At 39.5% G+C, this 19,266-nt stretch overlaps 1 protein-coding gene across 1 annotated transcript in view; it reads left to right on the plus strand.

Moving 5' to 3' along the window:
* The first annotated feature begins 518 nt into the window (after positions 1-518).
* The window catches only part of NEIL2 (nei like DNA glycosylase 2), a 476,349-nt gene continuing 457,601 nt past the window's right edge, over positions 519-19,266 (plus strand). Inside the window, exon 1 of the mRNA XM_044062380.1 lies at positions 519-584. The gene's annotated coding sequence lies outside the window, so the exon portion shown is untranslated. The remainder of the gene's footprint in view (positions 585-19,266) is intronic.

Consider the following 19,266-nt stretch of genomic DNA (forward strand, 5'->3'; position numbering starts at 1 on the left):
AGAGACATACTGCACAGAGCAGTAGCATGTGTAACAGCTATTAAACCAACACTATACACCAAGTAAGATCTCACACTTTCTATCTGGGTAAAGATGAACTTGTGTAGATAAGCAATGGGTTAGTGTATCATTTCTCGCAATCACCCTGAAACTAATGAACCCGTAAAATAAACAATTACAGTAAGCCTGCTGTATTGCACGTTTGCTGTTCTGTAATAAATGAAATGTGAAAACAGATCCTTTTGTAATAAGGCAAGAACACATTTTTATTTCTGGTTTGCAGACTATTTTTATCTGCATGATGTTGTCTGTAACCAGAAATGCATGTACTGAACCATATTTCCCTGCTTTGCTTTCAATAAATTACAAAGTTTTCAAGTAGAAGGTAATTTGATTTGAGTTTGGAGTACTGAGCAGTCTTTTTGGCTCACCACTGACACTGTAGTATAGCAAACCCCCCTCCCCCCCTACACACACACACATGCATATACAACATACTACTATACTTCCTGAAATGGATTGGGTAATGAAGCAAGCAGGTTGCAATGTGCAGGTTTTAAAACTGATGTAGCAGTTTCTTTAAGGTAAGATTCTTTACCCTCCTTATTTGAATAATGATGTTATGCATAAGGTAAAACAAGCTTTTTGAGAGTGTTTCTTGGTACATTAGTGTAATATTGTAATATATCTCAAGCATGACAAGGTTAAGTGCATGAACTTACTTCTGGTGAATTGTTTCCATCTGTACAACATCCTTATAACAAAAGGTAACTGTTAGTTAGGTTGTGCCTTTTTTATATCACCTACAGCCACTGTAGATTAAGGCAGTATAAAACCTTGTATGTTGAATTGCCTCATACTGTGGTAAGGAATTAATGTAGAAATCTCTGTCCAAACTGGAGCTAATTTCTTTTAGCTAAGGCAAGATGTTTTTTAGAGGTTTACTTTAATGGTATAACTCATAATGTTGACACTGTGTTACATACAGCAGAGTGTGTAAACATATGCGTAACATATGATCACTAACATTAGTATGCAGATATTTTAATTTACCTCTTACAACCTTTCCTTAATTTGTCACGTTCAATAAACATAAAATCTGATAGCAGATAATAACTGCTAGCCCCCCTTAGACTGCACAGTTTCATATCTGATTGATATAATACACTTCTTAGCTAACCATTATCTGACAACCTTCTGCTCACTTGTCCCTTGCAATTGTTTATGAAAGCAGGAATTATCGGTGTTGAAAATTTGACACCTCTGTATGTCTAGATTTTTGCTGAACGTCCAGATTTGCCTCATAGTTTTGGTCTGTCCCTCAAAGTCTGTGTTTTTTCTGGCAAATCATTGAGGATTAAAGTAATTAAATAATGATATACATTTGAGTTTCAGACTTTATATCTTTCAGAAAATGCATGCTAACACAAATCCTGTTATTCTAGTAATTGTCAGAGTTTATAACAGCAATATTTAAAATTTGTCCCTTTTTTTGGGCCTTTGCCCCCTCATTATTTTAGGCTTTGTCTATATTTGTTGCTGCAAGAGAGTGAGAGGTATGATGGACAGGAGTCTGTATTATTAAGCTTTGTGATAAATAATAATAATTGCAGCTTTATCAAAAAGTCCTTACATGTCTAAATGGTAAATACTGCTGCTGCGGTCTTTAAAGTAGTCATAAAATAATTAATTTAGTCTAGTTTGTTTTTTTAATTTTATTATTGATAGCATGCTTATTATATTATTCTTTGTTAACCAGGCAGAAGGAAAGTTCATTGCAGATCATTTTTACAGCCATGTGAAGGTCAGGTCATGTCTACTCAGCCTGGAAGATTTCTTTGAGAAGGTCACCAAAGTAATGGATAAGGGCAAAATGGTTCACACTATCTACCTTGACCTGGCCAAGGCATTTGACAGAATACCCGACTCGGGCATTGTTGACAAACTCAAGAGTTGAGGTACAAACCCATATGACACCCAGTGGTTAGCCAGCTTGCTCACAGCCAGGATCCAGGAATTTGCAGATGGGGAGTCCACCTCTACAAAGAGGCCAGTCGCAAGTGGAGTTCCTTAGGGACCAGTCCTTGGACTGCTCCTTTTTGGCATTTACTTCTTGGACGTCAGGGCCAATGTCAGTGGTCTCTGGCTGACTAAAGTACAGATGATTGAAAATTAGAAGCTGTCATTGAATCCCACACAGACACAAATGATCCCAGTAAAGGCTGACACAGAGAAACAACTGGTGTTAGAGCCATGGACTAAAACTAAATTCCAAGAAATGCATGATAGTGTCCTTCAGGAAGACTATCATATTGACAACACACCCCTTTGAGTTGACCCAGTAGTCAGGGACTTGGGGACACACATAGACAGTAAGTTAGCCTTTGACCATGACGTGTCCACTGTAGTGAGGTAATCATTCTATGTTGCGCAACTTATAAGCAAAGGTATGGCATCTAGGTCCAAGGAAGTCATTGTTCCACTGTATTCGGCATTCATCAGACCTATCATTGAGTACAAGGCCCCTTTGGTATGTACCTCACTAGGCATATTGAACAATTGGAACGCCCACAAAGATTCCTGACTAAAAGAATATAGGGTGTAAATAAAATGTCCTATGCAGATTGCTTCAAGGCCCTATCCCTGCATTCTATCTCCTACAGGCTGTTGAGGGGAGATCTATGTCTGGCATACAGGGCAATGTCAGACCCCACTCTGATGGAGCTCCTGCATCTTCACAAAACAAACAGCACCAGAATTACCCTTTCTAAAGATTTAAATCTTTCCTATGATATAAATAGGACCTGCTGAAGAGGCAGGTATGTATCCCAGAGACTTCCCCATTTCTGGAACAGGTTCTCCATCCATGTGAAGTAGAGTTCCTCCCTAACTCAGTTCAAGTGTAACTTGGACAATTGGATTAGGAACAGGAAATTCATCCCTGGTTTGGCACCAGTGTCCCTAATGGAAACAAGCAACCTGTAATGTTTCATCTCCCTGGCTCCTGCTTGTAAATGTTTCATATCCCAAGCCTCTGCTTACACTTATCGAGGTACCAGATGTTGTCAGAGATTTGGGATGCATGACTAGGCTTAAAAAGGTCCTTGTGGTCATTAGCTTAGTAAACATGTATGAACCTATGAAGAACCTTGGCCATAAGATCAAGGCCAAAAGTAGTACACTCAGACATTGCTGAATACTTAAGAGTGACTAGTGTACCTAGAAAAAACATATGGACTTGGTGGGAGGGGCAATAAACACACACTACATACAGATGGTGAGTGGAAGTCAGGATCTAACCTGAACCCTGGACATGGAAAACTACATCATATTATGTGACCCCTAAAGTGTATTGTCACAGTCCTTATGTCCTGAATGAAATGCCAATTAGCTTTTACAAATGATCGGCAAATGTTTTCAGTTTCTTCTGCATTACTAAGTCATTCTCATAAAATTTGTTTTCCCCATACTGATGCCGCTGAAGATTAAAGGTGATCTTTAACCTCAGTGAGATCACTTCAGGCAAAATGTGAAATGCGTCTGCAAACTTTAATGGACAGGTCTGCATAGGTAATGTTACTGACGGAAAGAGTAAAACGTTTATGAAGGTTTTAATTAAAGAAATACTTAAAATAAATAAAAATGGAGTCTGGCAAGAGGCATTCTGGCACTTAACTCACCAGATACAGCAATAAAGTATGACAACACAGTTTAACTACTAAGAGTTCAGTAGTGAGGGTAAAAGTTGAAAACCACCATCATGCTGAAATGAGAGCAATGAGGAAGAAAGATACCCAGACAGTAGTAAAAGAAACATGTCTAATAAAGAAAAGATGTTACAATCGTATTTAAATATGATACCAGTACATATAACCATTTATGACTTACAGAAGGAGGCAGTTCTGGGTGCTTTGTGGAGAAAGAAAAGCACTATTGGCTAAGATCAAAGACTGAAACAATACTAATTTCATGAACTCTAATTGTACCCTGACTTAAAAATGGGGTCCATTCCATTGTGGTATTCTTCTTCTTCTTTTGTCTTTTCCCAGTTAGGGGTCACCACAGTGGATCATCTGTCCCCTCATGATTGGCAGTGGAGTTTTACAGTGTTGAGTTGCCAGCCCGGCGCCCAACCTTCCACAGAATGCACACACACGCACACATTCACACCTAGGGCCAGTTTAGAGTGTCCAATCCACCTACTGCATGTCTTTGGGATGTGGGAGGAAACCGGAGCACCCGGAGGAAACCCATGCGACCACAGGGAGGACATACAGATTCTGCACAGAAGGCACCCCAGCCGAGAATCGAACCGGAGAACCTCTTGCTTTGAGGCGGCAATGCTAAACGCTGCACCACCGTGGCCGCGCCCATTCCATCATGGTATTAAAAATCCAAAACACTTATTGTTTACTTTGGTTTAAGTTCTCTAACAGAAATGTGGTGCTATCCCAGGTTACAGTAACTCAACATGCAAGGACACTAGTGGGGCCTGTTCCAGGTGTAATCTGTACTGTTGATCAAGCATTTGTGTTTTTATTATATTTTACCTTTTTTTCCCTCCTCCCAACCCCTCTACTTTAGCCCTTTTATTTACTATTCCTTTTCCTTCTCTCTACATTTCTTCTACAATTCTACACCTCTTCTTTTGTTATTGTATTTGCAGAATTATTTGCTCTATTAATTTTTCCACTATCAAATGAATTTATGTTGGTTAGGTACCCATATTCACTTATGACATGAATGAACGTAGTTATATATTTCACATTATTTGTAATGTAAACTTTATTATTGTTATGTGTTGTTTGTTATAGTTATTATTATTATTATTATTATTATTGCTGTTGTTAATTGTTATTGTAATTTTTTTCGTGGAGCTTTTCTCCTCGAGTCTCCACTGCAAATGGGCCACCAGACCAGTGGACTAATCCGGTTAACAAAGACAACTAACTAACTAACTAAGTAAATAAATAAATACATTTTGACTTTGTTAATCATATAATTGGATTGTTTCTCAGCCACAACCTGAGCCACCTGACTGTAACACAGATACAAAGAAAACAAGAGCAAATGCAATACTAGCAAATAAGTTAGTATACATATAAATACAGATCTTACTAAGACTGTAGATGTTACATAATTTTTAAACCTAGAGATTCATCACAGTAAAAGCTGATTATCTGACTTCACATACCAAATCAGGTTTCTCGTTATGGTGTTAGTTTTGTACATATAGGACTATACTGTTTGCAGTAGCTACATATCCAAAGACTAGGGAGCTGTTGTAGCAATTATAATGACAGGAGTCTCAACTGGTATCAGTAGAGATAAGAAGATTCTGCTTACTGACCTGAGTGATTGAACAATCATTTTGTTTGGGCCATCTATTACTGTTGCCATGTCTACTACTACATGTATGTCCCTCTTTTAAGTGGTCACATAATTTTGTGCAGAACATGTGTTAGTGTCTCAGTTTTCTAACTGTGCAGAGGGAGGAGGGAGTTGCTTGCAACTGATACAATGTTCATAAAGAACTTTTCATCCAGAGCTTTCAGGAATGGTAGTCTGATAAGAGTCAGAACCTTCCTGTAGTTTGATCTAAGGGAATATGTTGGGGCTGTTGTGTGGACTTTTTGTAGCTAATGGTGGACAGTGGGCACGGCGCAGTTTGAGTTTGAAAACAACTTAGTTCACATAGATGAAGGTGCTGACTTTGTCTTTAAGAAGAGTTGAGTCATTGGAATGTTCTTTTCTGTATGATACAGTGGTAATTCACACATTTTGTTTGTGGTGGTCTGTAAAGTCTCTGTATTACAGGATGGGTTTACGGCTGTTACAGAAAGGCAGGAATTTAGCTTGTAAATTAGCATTTGGATTCCCATGGCTCTTCTGGCTTTAGTTTTTAAAACGTAAGAATTTGTATGTGAATTATAGATGACTTATGGTTTTATCAGCTATTTGGTCTGTGTGGGTCTAATTTAGAAATCACCCTAAGTATCTTTTGCTGAGTGACAATTGGATGGGAATTTTCTTATGAGTCATTTATTTGTATTGTAAGGCTATTTATTGTAGTGTCAGCTGACAGCTTTAGGGCTATACTGAAAAGAGATCGAATGCAGTTCCCTGTATTTAAGCCTGTCCAGAGTTGACTAAAATTGGAGCCTAGTTGGTGAGGAGTTGAAACTAAGTATTATAATATAATCTGTAGAAAGCATGCAGTTAATAAATGGCACCTCAAAAGGCAGGTTATTTACAAATAGGGAAAATAATAAAGTAATAAAGGTCCCAAGATTGAGTCACTGATAACTACCTTATTTCATTTAGGTAAGAATGCACATTTGAAATCAATAAGCTGAATCCCTATTAATTGTCCCTTTTTCACTGAGCCATAAATTTGGTTTGCCACCCTCTGAATTGCTGTGAAGGTAAAGTATCCCACCCTGAAGCCGTGCTAGTTGCTAGCTAGTATGCAATATCTGTTGATATATTTAAGTTGTTGGTTGCAAAGCAGTTTCTGCAGTATTTTTGTCAATGGACAAAGTATGGTAATTGGTCTGTAATAAATGGTGATTTTGGGTTTGTGACTTTAGTGAGTGGTGTTACAAAAGTGTGTTTTCAACTGTTTGGTGTTATACTCAAAGTAAGTGTCAGGTTATAAATGTGTGTGAAAAGCTATGATCTACAATTTTTGTATGCAGCTTGGCAGGTAGAGTTACATGTCTCACACAGAAAACTCAGCAAACTTTGGGGATCATACATAATCCTCCATCTGCAAAGAAAAAGCATTGATGTAGATGTGATTGCAGTAGTTTTTTTCCGTTTAGCCACAGCCAAATGTAACTAGCAGTACCTTACAGACACATTAATACCAAGCTCAATAGCAGTAGTCCATTGGCTGTATGGCAGAGGCATGCCATTAAAGCATTCATCAATCTACAAACTGAGCATGTAAAAGCAAGTGTACTACATGTTTGTCACACACCATTTCTAAGGCAACAAGGGCAGAGGTTTGGGGGTAATTACAATGAAGCAGATCTCATTCTGCTAGAAAGCGGCATAAGAAACAACATTAAAGAGTGACAGCAGTGACGACAGTGAGAACTGTACCCGTGCATCAATGAGAACGAACAGAGGGAAAGTGTGACATTTACTAGGACAAGAAAGATGGGCCTCAGCTGGGGTTTAGGGAGTTCTAAGTGAAAAGATGAGGACATGTAAGAGAATTAAAACGTGGGGAGCATGTGAAAAATGCTTATGAGCAGCCTGAAAAAAAAGCCATCTGGAAGTCTAATGCAATCCTAGAGAAAGAGATGGCTTGAAGACAAAGGTATGGACCATATAAAACATGTTGTCATATTTATACTGGGCAACATTAAAGGACATGGATGAGTGCTGGAGTATTGGAATTTTATTTGTTGACAACAGCTGTGATTTGTTTTATTTATTAATTTATAGTTGCTTGATTGAATGTCCTGGGAACTAGTCTCCACAAAACCACCAGAGGCTTGCAGGAAGGGTAAATAAGCAAACATTGAAGTTTTACTGTGAAAAGCATGAGGCAGTGCACTTTACAGGGGCTGTCCAGAAAAAGCATGCATGCTAGGTGGCCCAGGGGAATTCAGATGAGGAAATGGATGAGGTTAGGAGTTTATAATACCTCTAGGTTGAATCATGTAGAGCATTATGAAAGGACCGAGTCAGAAGCCAACAAGATACTGAGATGAGTGAACTTGAGAGGGTACAGTCTTTGTGCTCTTGTACAGAATGTGAAGGCTGCCAGCTTAGCCAGATAGAATTTTGCAGATAATTCTGTCATTTGTAAATATGAATGTAAACTACAGGCTTGTTGTCTTAAATGTAAAGAAATACTGTTAGATGTGGAGCTGAAAAAAATGAAACAACAATGCTCTCTACTGACCAAAGTAAAGCATGTTGTGACCCTTTGATATAGACAGCGGTGCCAAAGAGTCTAGATAAAGAAATTATTCCTATTGTTTTAACCAAGAGTTAAATTGCTAGATTTAAACATGCAAATGTATTTTTATTGCTCTGCTTCCTGACTAGCTGCAAGATAACAAAAGGACATGTTAAGAATGTAAATGTAGTTATGTTAACTTGGGAACCCAGGGAAGTGTGAAGAACAATGTAATGTATAGCCTGGGAAACCCAGGAAAGTGTGAAGAATGATGTAATGTGAATCAGAACTGCAATTTCAATTTAAACAAAGAGAATCAGAGATTATTAAGCATTTTGGTCTTGACCATCCAACTCATCAGCACTCTGCCTGTTTTCTTATATAAGTTTATCTTAGACTTGTGTTTTCTTTTAGAAATAACTAGAAATATTAGACTAATTATTTTTCTGTGATGTCAGACTTGTACTACTGAATTATTTTAAGTATTTCTCTGTGATCTCTGAACTCTTGACCAACACTGTGTAGTAAGAAGTATTGTCTTGTGTTTTTATTATTTATTATTAAATATTTTAAAACCTTTCAACTGTGACTGCTTTGTGTAGATATAATTTAAGTTCTATAGTTTTTATTATTCATTATTAAATATTTTAAAACCTTTCAACTGTGTCTGCTTCATGTAGAGATAATTTAAGCTCTAGAGTACATTGTATATTTATACTGATTACTGTACCAAGTCACTCTAATAATCCTTGACTGTTTAGTTATACTACCAATTGGATAATAATATTACATAGTAATAATTGGACACCCTTTAAGGGCCTTTGAGTAGCTGATAAATATTAGCTGGGTGGTGGTAGGCGGTACTACTGTATAGTCTGGGTAATAGGGGCACAGCTGGAGAACCTGTGCCAGCCTTTTCCACGAGTGTCTGTGTGGTTGTATAAACTCTTATCTCAAAGTGTGTGTGTGTGTGTGTGTGTGTGTGTGTGTGTGTGTGTGTGTGTGTGTGTGTGTGTGTGTGTGTGTGTCAGCTACTTGGGCAGGGACACAAAGCACTGGTTGGACAGAGAGAGTGCTGGAGTTTTTAGCTTGCCAAGCTAGGCTGAGATCTGGACCCTATAGCTGTGCCAGTGAGGAGTCTTATTGGGGACCTGGAGAGCAAGGGAGTGACCAGCCCCAGACTGACTGATCTCTGTGTGCTCTTAAGGGAAATTGCACTTTACTGTCTGTATTTGTTATCCTTTCCTTCATATATGAGATGCCCTCTCTGGTGTTAGTGGTGAGGATTGAGGCTCCTTGATTGCTGGGCCAGGGCACGGGCATCACGCAGAACACTAAGGAATCCATGTCTAGAATGCTGTGTCAAGGTCTGGCAGCCATACAGAGACACAGAGGCATGCTTTACACAAAGTGCGCATTAAAGAAATGCCAAAGTGCTTGGAGCTGAATAACAAGGAGAGATGCTGAGTATGGTATAGACACATTGCATTGTGAAGTGCAAGTGGGTGGGTGGAGCATAAAAGGATGGAGAGAGTGGAGTGAGGAGGATATAATAGACAGCTGGATAAACCAAGGTTCAAGATCAGGTAAACAATATACAGTTTTATGAAGATGATTGCTGTTTTCTGTGAAGCATTACCAGAGCTAATTGTGGGAAGTTGTACAACATATGGGTTCAGGGGACTTTTAAGATGGCTTCACACTGAGTAACAGCTTAATTTCAGCTGTCCCAGTGAGAAAACAGAGCCAGTGAATTTCTTTATGTGTAAATTTATGTTACTAGCTAGTATGTGCACTGCCTGCATGCCAGAAAAGAAGAAGTTCAGAGAACCTGTTACTAGCTAGTATGTGCACTGCCTGCATGCCAGAAAAGAAGAAATTCTGAGAACCTGATTGAAAGTCAATCACAAAAGGGAAAGAGAAAACACTGGCTGGGAAGAATCCTGCATCTGTTCAGCAAAAGGCAGTTCAAGCTCCAGCTATGGTGCAAGGCATGATGGAAGTCAAATGTGCTCAGAACTGAAGGAGTTTATCAGTTCAAGTAACAAAATGCTGGAAAATGGAAGAGGCTTTAAACAGATATTCAGATGAGCTGAGAAAACTGCAAAAATCAGAGGCTGAAATGAAGAAAAAAAGGCTGGCTATGTGACTGCTCAAGAGGAGATGTTTTAAAAATGGTAAAATTAGAGGGCAATCCACTCTGATGGTCCTCCTGCATATCCACAAAACAAACAGCACCAGAATTACCCATTCTAAAGATTTAAACTTTGCCTGGGATATAATTACAACCTGATGGAGAGACAGGTATGTATCCCAGAGACTACCCCATCTCTGGAACAAGCTCACCAGCCCTGTGAAGCAGAGTTCCACCCTAACCCAATTCAAATACAACTTGGACAATTGGATGGAGAACCCAAAATTCATCCATGGCATGGCACCTATGTCCCTAACAGACACAGACAACCTGTAAGTGGCTCATGTCCCAGGTCCCTGCTTGTAAATGTTTCATCTCCCAAGCCTCTGCTTACATTTATCAAGGGTACCAGAACTTGTCAGAGATTTGGGATGCATGGCTAGGCTTAAAAAGGCACTTGTAGTCATTAGACCAGTAAACACCTATGAACCTATGACAGAGCATGTAAGGAAAACCTGAGATTTTCTGCTGTACCAGAGAAACTGGAAGGAACAGATTGTATTAATTTTATAAAAGCACAAATAAGCAGCTGGACTGGTATTCTACAGCAGGAGTTGTTAATAGAAAGGGCACATTGTGTGTATGCTCCAAATATGGAAACCATTTGGCATAATGGTTAAGGTACAAGGTTCGATCCTGACCTCCAGCCAATGTCTGTTTAGAGTTTGCTTGTTATCTCTGTGGGGTTCTTTCCACCTCCAAAAAAATGATGAGTGTTTCCTTCTCAAACTCACCAATAAATGGAGCTGTGAGCAGCAGCACAGACTCTACATGGTGCCTTATAGGGGGAAGAGTTGTATAGACCAACCACTTTGGACATAGGAGAAAACGGATCAAAGACTGCATGACATGACAGGGTTAGCCACTCGATGATGTAAAATATGGCTCTAGGTAATTCGGTCATGTTGACTAATATTGCCAAACGGGCATGGGTATTTTCTGGTGATAAGTGGGTTGAGGATCCGACCTACATCAGGGACTTGGTGGGACGGGTGTATGTGCCCTTATTGACTAGTGTGTGCCTGCAATAAAGCCTAGCCCTGGGTCAATAAGCTACTAGTTGGCCATTGTCCATTCTGGGTTACTTGGGATAGCTCTGATGAATGAAAGTTGGACATAAAACGAATCACCCTGCCAAACGTGAACTAAGAATTGCTACTCTTAGTGTAGGTTCAGTAACAGGATGGAGCTTGGAACAGAGGAGACTGGACATCCTATGCATCCAAGAAACAAGATGGAAGGACAGTGCAGCAAAGCCACTTGGCTTGGGATCCTGGGTCTGTGGAGTGTAGCGGTAGCGTTGGCACCTCACAGCAAGAGGTTCTGTGGTTTGCTTCTTGGTGGGGGTGCCTTCTGTGTGGAGTCTGCATGTCCTCCCTGCATTCATGTGGGTTTCTTCTGGATGCTCCGCTTTCCTCCCATGTTAAAAAGACATGTGTCTGGAGCATTTCTCCCTGGGCCTCTGCTGAGAAATGGCTTTGTTCCAAGTCGGACTTTCCTGGTAAACAAATATTAAATAAAATAAATATTAAATAAAATAAAAATAAATGGTGTGAGAATTGTGGTGCGAGAGGCTTCAGAAGGCAGTGAGGGATGTCATCAGAATCAGTGACAGACTTGTGACAGTCAGACTTCAGTGTAATAAGGCAGTATTCATAATCTCATAATCTCAGGCTATGCCCCACAGCAGGTTGTGATAGTGACGAAAAGAGTGCATTCATACAGCAGTTGCAGGACCTACTAGATAAAGCAGACAACATGAATTGGTGTTGATAGTAGGTGACTTGAATGCACATATTGGGACAGACAGACAGAACAGGATATGAAGACTGCCTGAGTCTACATGGGTGGGACAACAGGAATAAAGAAGGAGAGACCATTTTAGACTTCCACCTGGCAAATGGCTTGATAGTAGCCAACACATGGTTTAGAAAGAAAGACAGTCACAAGATCATATACAAGAGTGGCCTTCATGTAACTCAGGTAGACTTACTCCTAGTAAGGAAAGGGCATTTGGGTAGAATCAGTGATTGCAAAGTCATCCCCAGTGACACAATTGGCCCACAGCATAAACAACTGGTTGCCAAAATCAGCTGAAAGCAGTGGTCAGAGAAGGTTCTCAGGTCAACAGAGACCAGTTTGAAGACCTGGAACTTGACAGGAGAGAAAGTACAACAGTTCAAGGAATTACTCGGGGTTCTAGCACCCCAAGAAGAGGATGAAATAGGTGGAATTTAAGAAGATTGGCAGTACAAACCAAAAAAACGCAAAATAAATTACTAAAATAGAAAACAAACCGGCTTCAGAAAGCAACCAGTAGTTTTAAAGTGCATGAAGTGCTTTTCGTTTAATAAAATCAAACTTCTTCAGATGCAAACATTCAAGGTACAAGTTTCAGTTAAATAAAATACCAGGAAGTGCTTGAGCCTGTCAGCTCACATGCTGGGATGACATCAGCAACAATAGTTAAACCTTCCTGTTTTACACACTATGAAAAAATACTGTTTAAAACTAAAACAATGCTGACAACCATGAACAAGGAAGTCTGAATCCATGGTTTAAAAATAAAGTATGCTGATGGGTATACTTTAAACAACAAAAACAAATAAATGGGTAAGCCATACCATTGTCGTAGGCTTAGCGATCTCTTTGCAATTTTTTAACCTTAGTAGATTTCAATTTATTGAGATACTGGTCGATGCTGGTAAAAGTTCTTGTATAATCATATTGGTACCTGTTAAAATCTAAGTGCGCTTTAATTTTGTGATCTAAATCAGTCACTTCTTTTAACTCATTCACTCCGGAGCAGCTCAGAAAATGCTGTCTGCTTACTTCCACCATAGGAACAACAGTGCAGCCTGAGCTCATTTTCAGAAAATCCATTTCTAATACCATACAGAAAATAAATGTTCATAACTCTTTAACTATAAGAGCTAGACTAAAAATGTAAACGTGAAAGTTGTTCAGCAGACACTGACCTTTCCAACAGTGTAAATGTTGATAGTGCACATCAAAGTCATTATTAAATATTTGGCAAGGAATGTTGATATTGTGCATATTTTTTACCTTTTTGGAAAAGCAAAGCACAATATCTTGGTCAATGTACCATGCAGACCCATACAATTTGTATTTAATTTGTAAGTATGAATGTCAGCTTTAAAACGATACCTTAACCATTACTGTGTGATGCTTCTTTATGGAGATATTCACAGAAATATGATTAATATAATATTTCTCATAATTGATAAATAAAGCACACTATCTCATCACCTGTAACAGAGAGAGCCTACATATCAGTGTAGAAGTTGTGCATCTGAATGTCAGCTTCAAAATGATGCATCATTTGTGTGATCACCATGCTCTCTTGCAAAGATATTGGCATAATAATGAGAAGTATTGGAAATGTATAATTTTCATAATCGTACAAGACTAAAACTGTGATATCTGTACATGTGTACAGTGCACAGACACAGTTCTTTACCATGTTGTAAGCAGTAACACTGTCTTCAAAATGAGGTATTAGTTGGCACACTAACATGCTCCCTTGCAAAGTTATTTACCAAAATATGAAAAAAAATCATAATTTCCATAACCTAACTCTGAAACAAACTTTAATATCTGCACATGTGTACAACATACAGGCACAATTCTTTTACCATGTTGAAACCAGCAATACTGTCTTCAAAATGAGGTATTACTTGGCACATTCAGATGCTCCCTTGCAAAGTTATTCACCAAAATATGAAAAAAAAATCATAATTTCCATAACCTAAGTCTGAAACAAACTTTGATATCTGCACATGTGTACAACATACAGGGGCAATTCCTTTACCATGTTAGAACTATCAATACCATAACCTACGTCCAAAACAAACTTTGATATCTGCACATGTGTACAACATACAGGCACAATTCTTTTACCATGTTAGAACTATCTATACTATCTTCAAAACGAGGTACTACTTAGCACATTCAGATGCGCCCTTGTAAAATTATTGACCAAAATATGAAAAAAAATCATAATTTCCATAACCTAAGTCCAAAACAAGCTGTGATATCTGTACGTGTGTACAGTGCACAAACACAGTTCTTTTACCATGTTGTAAGCAGTAACACTGTCTTCAAAATGGGGTATTACTTGGCACACTGACATGCTCCCTTGTAAAGATATTTACCAAAATATGAAAAAAAAATCATAATTTCCATTACCTAAGTCCGAAACAAACTTTGATATCTGCACATGTGTAGAACATAGAGGCACAATTATTTTACCATGTTGGAACCAACAATACTGTCTTCAAAGTTATTTACCAAAATATTACAAAAATCATAATTTCCATAAACTAAGTCCAAAACAAACTTTGATATCTGCACATGTGTACAACATACAGGCACAATTATTTTACCATGTTGGAACTATCAATACTGTCTTCAAAATTAGGTATTACTTGGCACATTCAGATGCTCCCTTGCAAAGTTATTTACCACAATATGAAAAAAATCATAATTTCCATAACCTGAGTCCTAACAAAACTGATATCTGTACATGTGTACAGCATTCAGAAGCAGTTGTTTTACTATGTAGACATGATTGTAAATATACACATTCTTGGTGTAGCCAACATACTGTTGAATGGGTACATGTAAAGAGAAAAAGCAAGGTAAGAACCACCACTCCACTAATGAACCCAGGACAGGCATGGGACTTCAGTGGCAGGCAAGGCAATCTCATCTGTCCGATAGCTGTGCTGGCTACCCACTCAGACAGCTGATAACACTGCAGTCTCACAACCTCCTTCAGTGTCAGCAGTCTGCCTTATCTATGCCTTTTCTCTTTACATGTGTCCATTCAGCAATGGACCTAAGGGATCAAGTTCTGTATTAGTAAGCCCTTCCTGTCATCTAAACTCTACACATGCCTGACAAAACCCACAGGGTCAGAGTTGCTGGCGCCATGTCAGACTCAAAGCCTGTCACAAGTGGTGTACCACAGGGCTCAGTCCTGGGCCCACTCTTGTTTGGCATCTACTTTTCCGAAGTACAAGCAAACACAGGAGGGTTATGGCTGACAAAGTTTGCAGATGACTGCAAACTGGGCGCCATAGTAGAAAACACATCTGACACAGATATCCTTCAGAAGGGTCTCACAGAAACGGATAACTGGTGCCAGAGCCATGGCCTAAAGTTAAATGCCAAAAAATGCATAGTCATACCCTTCGGGAAAAACAAGGTTACCCTAGCTACCAAATAGGTGGCAATCCACTGAGCATAGAAGAAGTTATCAGGGACCTGGGGACCCAGGTTGATAGTAGTCTGTCATTCGACACCCATGTAGCTAAAGTAGGTAGGAAGACCTTCTACATTGCCCACCTTATCATGAAGGGATTCTCATCTAGATCAAGGGAGGTCATAGTCTCCTATACTCATCACTCATCAGACCAATGATTGAGTACAATGCCCCATTCGAATGTATCTGACCCGACACTTGCAGCAGCTGGAGAGGCCACAAAGTTCCTCACCAAAAGGATAAAGGGTCTCAAACATCTGTCCTATGCTGCCCGACTGAAAGAACTCCAGCTCTATTCAGTCGCCACCGCTTGCTCAGAGGTGACCTTTGCCTAACATACAAGGCCATGTCAAACCCAGATTTGATGAATATGCTTCACCTCAAAAATCTAGATCCGTCAGAGCCACAAGGGCGGGAGACTTAAACCTCGACACGGCTATTAATAGGACGCTGGAGGGATAGATTCATCACCCAAAGACTCCCTATGCTGTGGAATAAAATCCCGGTATATGTGAGGCAGAGCACCTCGCTGGCCTTGTTCAAGAGAAATCTTGACCAATGGATGGGAGATCGCAGATATACCCCAGGGATTACCTCAGTGTCACTGCTCAACAGAGGCACAGCAAAATAATGGGTATAGTTCCCCATACTAAAGGGGTGGCGTAAGCCACAAAACTATGGGCTAGGCTTGTAAATGCCCTCGGGCAGATAGCCTAGTATGAACCTATGAACCTATGAACCTATAAAAGCAGACTAAAAAAAGAAGTATTGCAGGATGGTCACTGACATATTAGATTGTACGTGGTAGCACTCTTCTGAAACAGTTGTTCTTTCTCAGCATCCTCACCAGCTCATTACCACAGTTATTTGCCAAACTCAGAGAAATATATTTTACACAACATATTTCATAATAGAGTTTTACTTACTATACTGGTCCTACTTGGTCATGGGTGTTTTACATTCTTCTCACAAGCTGCATGTTACCAATCCTGCATAGCTCTCCTCACGCCATTGTGGAGGTCAGTCAAGAACAATGCAATGCCCTCTTGAGCTAGGTGAATGCCATCCCTTCTGAATAGGTGAACATCTTCCACGGTGATGCTGCCATGGCAGATTGTGGATCCACGACCCTGTGCATAATGCCATGCATGAACCCATTCTGTAAACGTCTGGCCTTGTAAGCTGCCATTGACTGTTTGCTGTTTTTCATATCTGTCAAGGAATTATATCAGACCACACAAAATGACAACGTGGCCACCAAGACTTTAGGTGTTCAAAAATTGCTGTGATTTGAAACCATAGCCTTCCGAGTGGTTGACTGATGACATCATTTCCTCCAATGTGCAGCACAAGAATGTCGGGCTTGGGGTAGATGGAACACTTCTCTACCAACAACTGCAGTAGTCCGCTCCAATGCACATCTCTTCTTGCAATCCAGTATACCTTCACACTGGATATGGAGAAGCTCAAGTTGTACCGGTTTTCAGTTTCGGAGGCATGGCTGGCAGCCTAGTGAATGTAGGAATGGCCACATACCCACACTCTCACTTGTCATTCTCCTAGTCGTGAAGCCATGTCAGTGTCAGAAGGCGGACAAACCTGCAGAGGAAAGAAAATGCACACAGATTACTACTGATATTTGATAGAGGTATTGGAAGACTTACATATATATGTATATCATATGCATTATCTGGTTAGCCCATCCAAATCTTCCATCCTATCCACAGGGGCAGTATTCTTTGCATTAGGTACATAAGTGGTGATGACGCTTCAGAGGCACATACCTACTACCCATGAAAACACCAAATTACACATAATGACTGACAAGGGGGCACAGAAAGGGCACATGTAAAGAGAAAAAGCAGGGTAAGGGCCGCCGCTCCACTAATATGCCAAGGACAGGCATGGGGCTCCAGATGTTGGTTATCTGAACTGCCCCAAAGCTGTGCTGGCTGCCCACTCAGACTGCTGATACCACTATTGTCTCACGACCTCCTTCAGTGTCAGCAGTCTGCCTTACCTCTGCCTTTTCTCTTTACATATGCCAATTCAGCAATGGACCTAAGGGATGAGGGACTGAAGTAACTCACTAACTGCTGCCCTGACCTTCATACATTTACCACCCTCACCTACATAGCTGTAAATATATTTAATATATTTAATAATAAATAGTAAATAAACAAGACTCTAATCAGTAACTCAACAGAATGACTTCACATGTAAAAAGCACAGGAAATATTTTACCATAACAGTGCAGGATAGTCTCAAATAAATACAGACAACATATGAGTTTGGATACTGTCATTGCCTTGTAAGTAAAAAGGGAAGTACTGTACAATATATTCTTCTACATACCCACAAATGAACAAAGTATTAATATATACTCCTAAGAGACTCATTGTGTAGTATATCAGATGACCTTAATAAATTATAAGAAAAGTATTAAATAGTTTATACTCTCAACACAATACAGACAGCAGACAAGGCATAATACAGACATCAGAGAAGGTAAATAAAGAAATAGAAATTGTAAAAGTGACAGAAACTGGGGGGATTGCAATGACTCCAAGTGGAGAAAAACCCAAATCTGGCTTGTGCATTCATGAATGTGATAACGACTTTTACTTATGTGAATAACAGTGACAGATGCTGAGAGTTTTGCCTGAAAAGTGATAATGACTCAGTGTTATATTGTAACTGCACTGTGATAATGACGTGCAAAGTTCTGCATGCTCAGACACAGGTGATAATTGCTGCACATAACCTGTTGAGTAGGCATTCATTATATTACTTTGGGCAGCTGTTATGTAACACAGACTCATTATCATCAGTAAGGAGACCTGAGTAATTCAGTAAAATAGTATGACAATAAAAAGAAAACCACAAGTGATAATGGAGCACTATATCACTCAAAATTAACTTTAATCCACTGGTTTAGTGCTTTCAGCTCAAGAATTAGCCCTTCATCATGGTTCTGATGAAGGCCTAATTCTTGGGCTGAAAGTGCTAAACCAGTGGATTAAAGTTCATTTTGTGTGATATAGTGCTCCATTATCACTTGTGGTTTTCTTTTTATTTTACCAAAGTTACACAAAGTGTGAGACAAGTCTGCAGTTTTCTTTAATAATAGTATGACACTTGGATATTACCGAGCCCTTCCTCCCACCTAAATTCCACAAATGACTGACAAAGCCAACAAAAAAGCATAAAACATATGGTAGCTCCATGCTTGTAATAGTCAGCTAGTACGTTCAGAGACATCTGTAAGAAATTCATTCTAGGGGATTTAGCTAGAATTAGTGACATAACTATGTAATGGAACATATGCTATGTCAAATACCAGAAAGAAATAACACAATATTTTGCAGGTCAAAATCATACAGAAATGGCTAGCAGAACTAAGCAACGGCAGGAAATAAAGGAAGTAATACCTCAATATGTCATACATGGAGTGCCTCAAAGCCCTGTTACTATACTCCGTATCCTACACACTGCTAACAGGTGACCTATCTGTGGCATACAAGGCATCTTCCAACCCAATATTGATGAACCTACTTAGGTAGGGGAGACCTGAGGTAGTATTTATGCTACTAGGGTAAATTTTGCCAGAATATTGGGAACTTCCCCCATTCTTTTCAATAGGTGCTGTGGGATCTTTTAGATCTACCTGAACTACCAACAACTCCAGCAAATAGGGCCTTGGTTTAATGCCTCATGCAACGACAACACACACACAGGAGTGCAGCATACTGCTTATGATGCACTGTAGTGTTTAGCAAATGATCTTCCTGGTGTGGGAGTAGAGCCCACAAACTTCTGCACCAAAGATGAGTGTACTACCTGTTGCGCCACTGACATTGCATAAAATAA

This window comes from Protopterus annectens, chromosome 2.part1 (genome assembly GCF_019279795.1).
Source record: "Protopterus annectens isolate FY-2018-M chromosome 2.part1, PAN1.0, whole genome shotgun sequence".
NCBI lineage: Eukaryota > Metazoa > Chordata > Ceratodontiformes > Protopteridae > Protopterus > Protopterus annectens.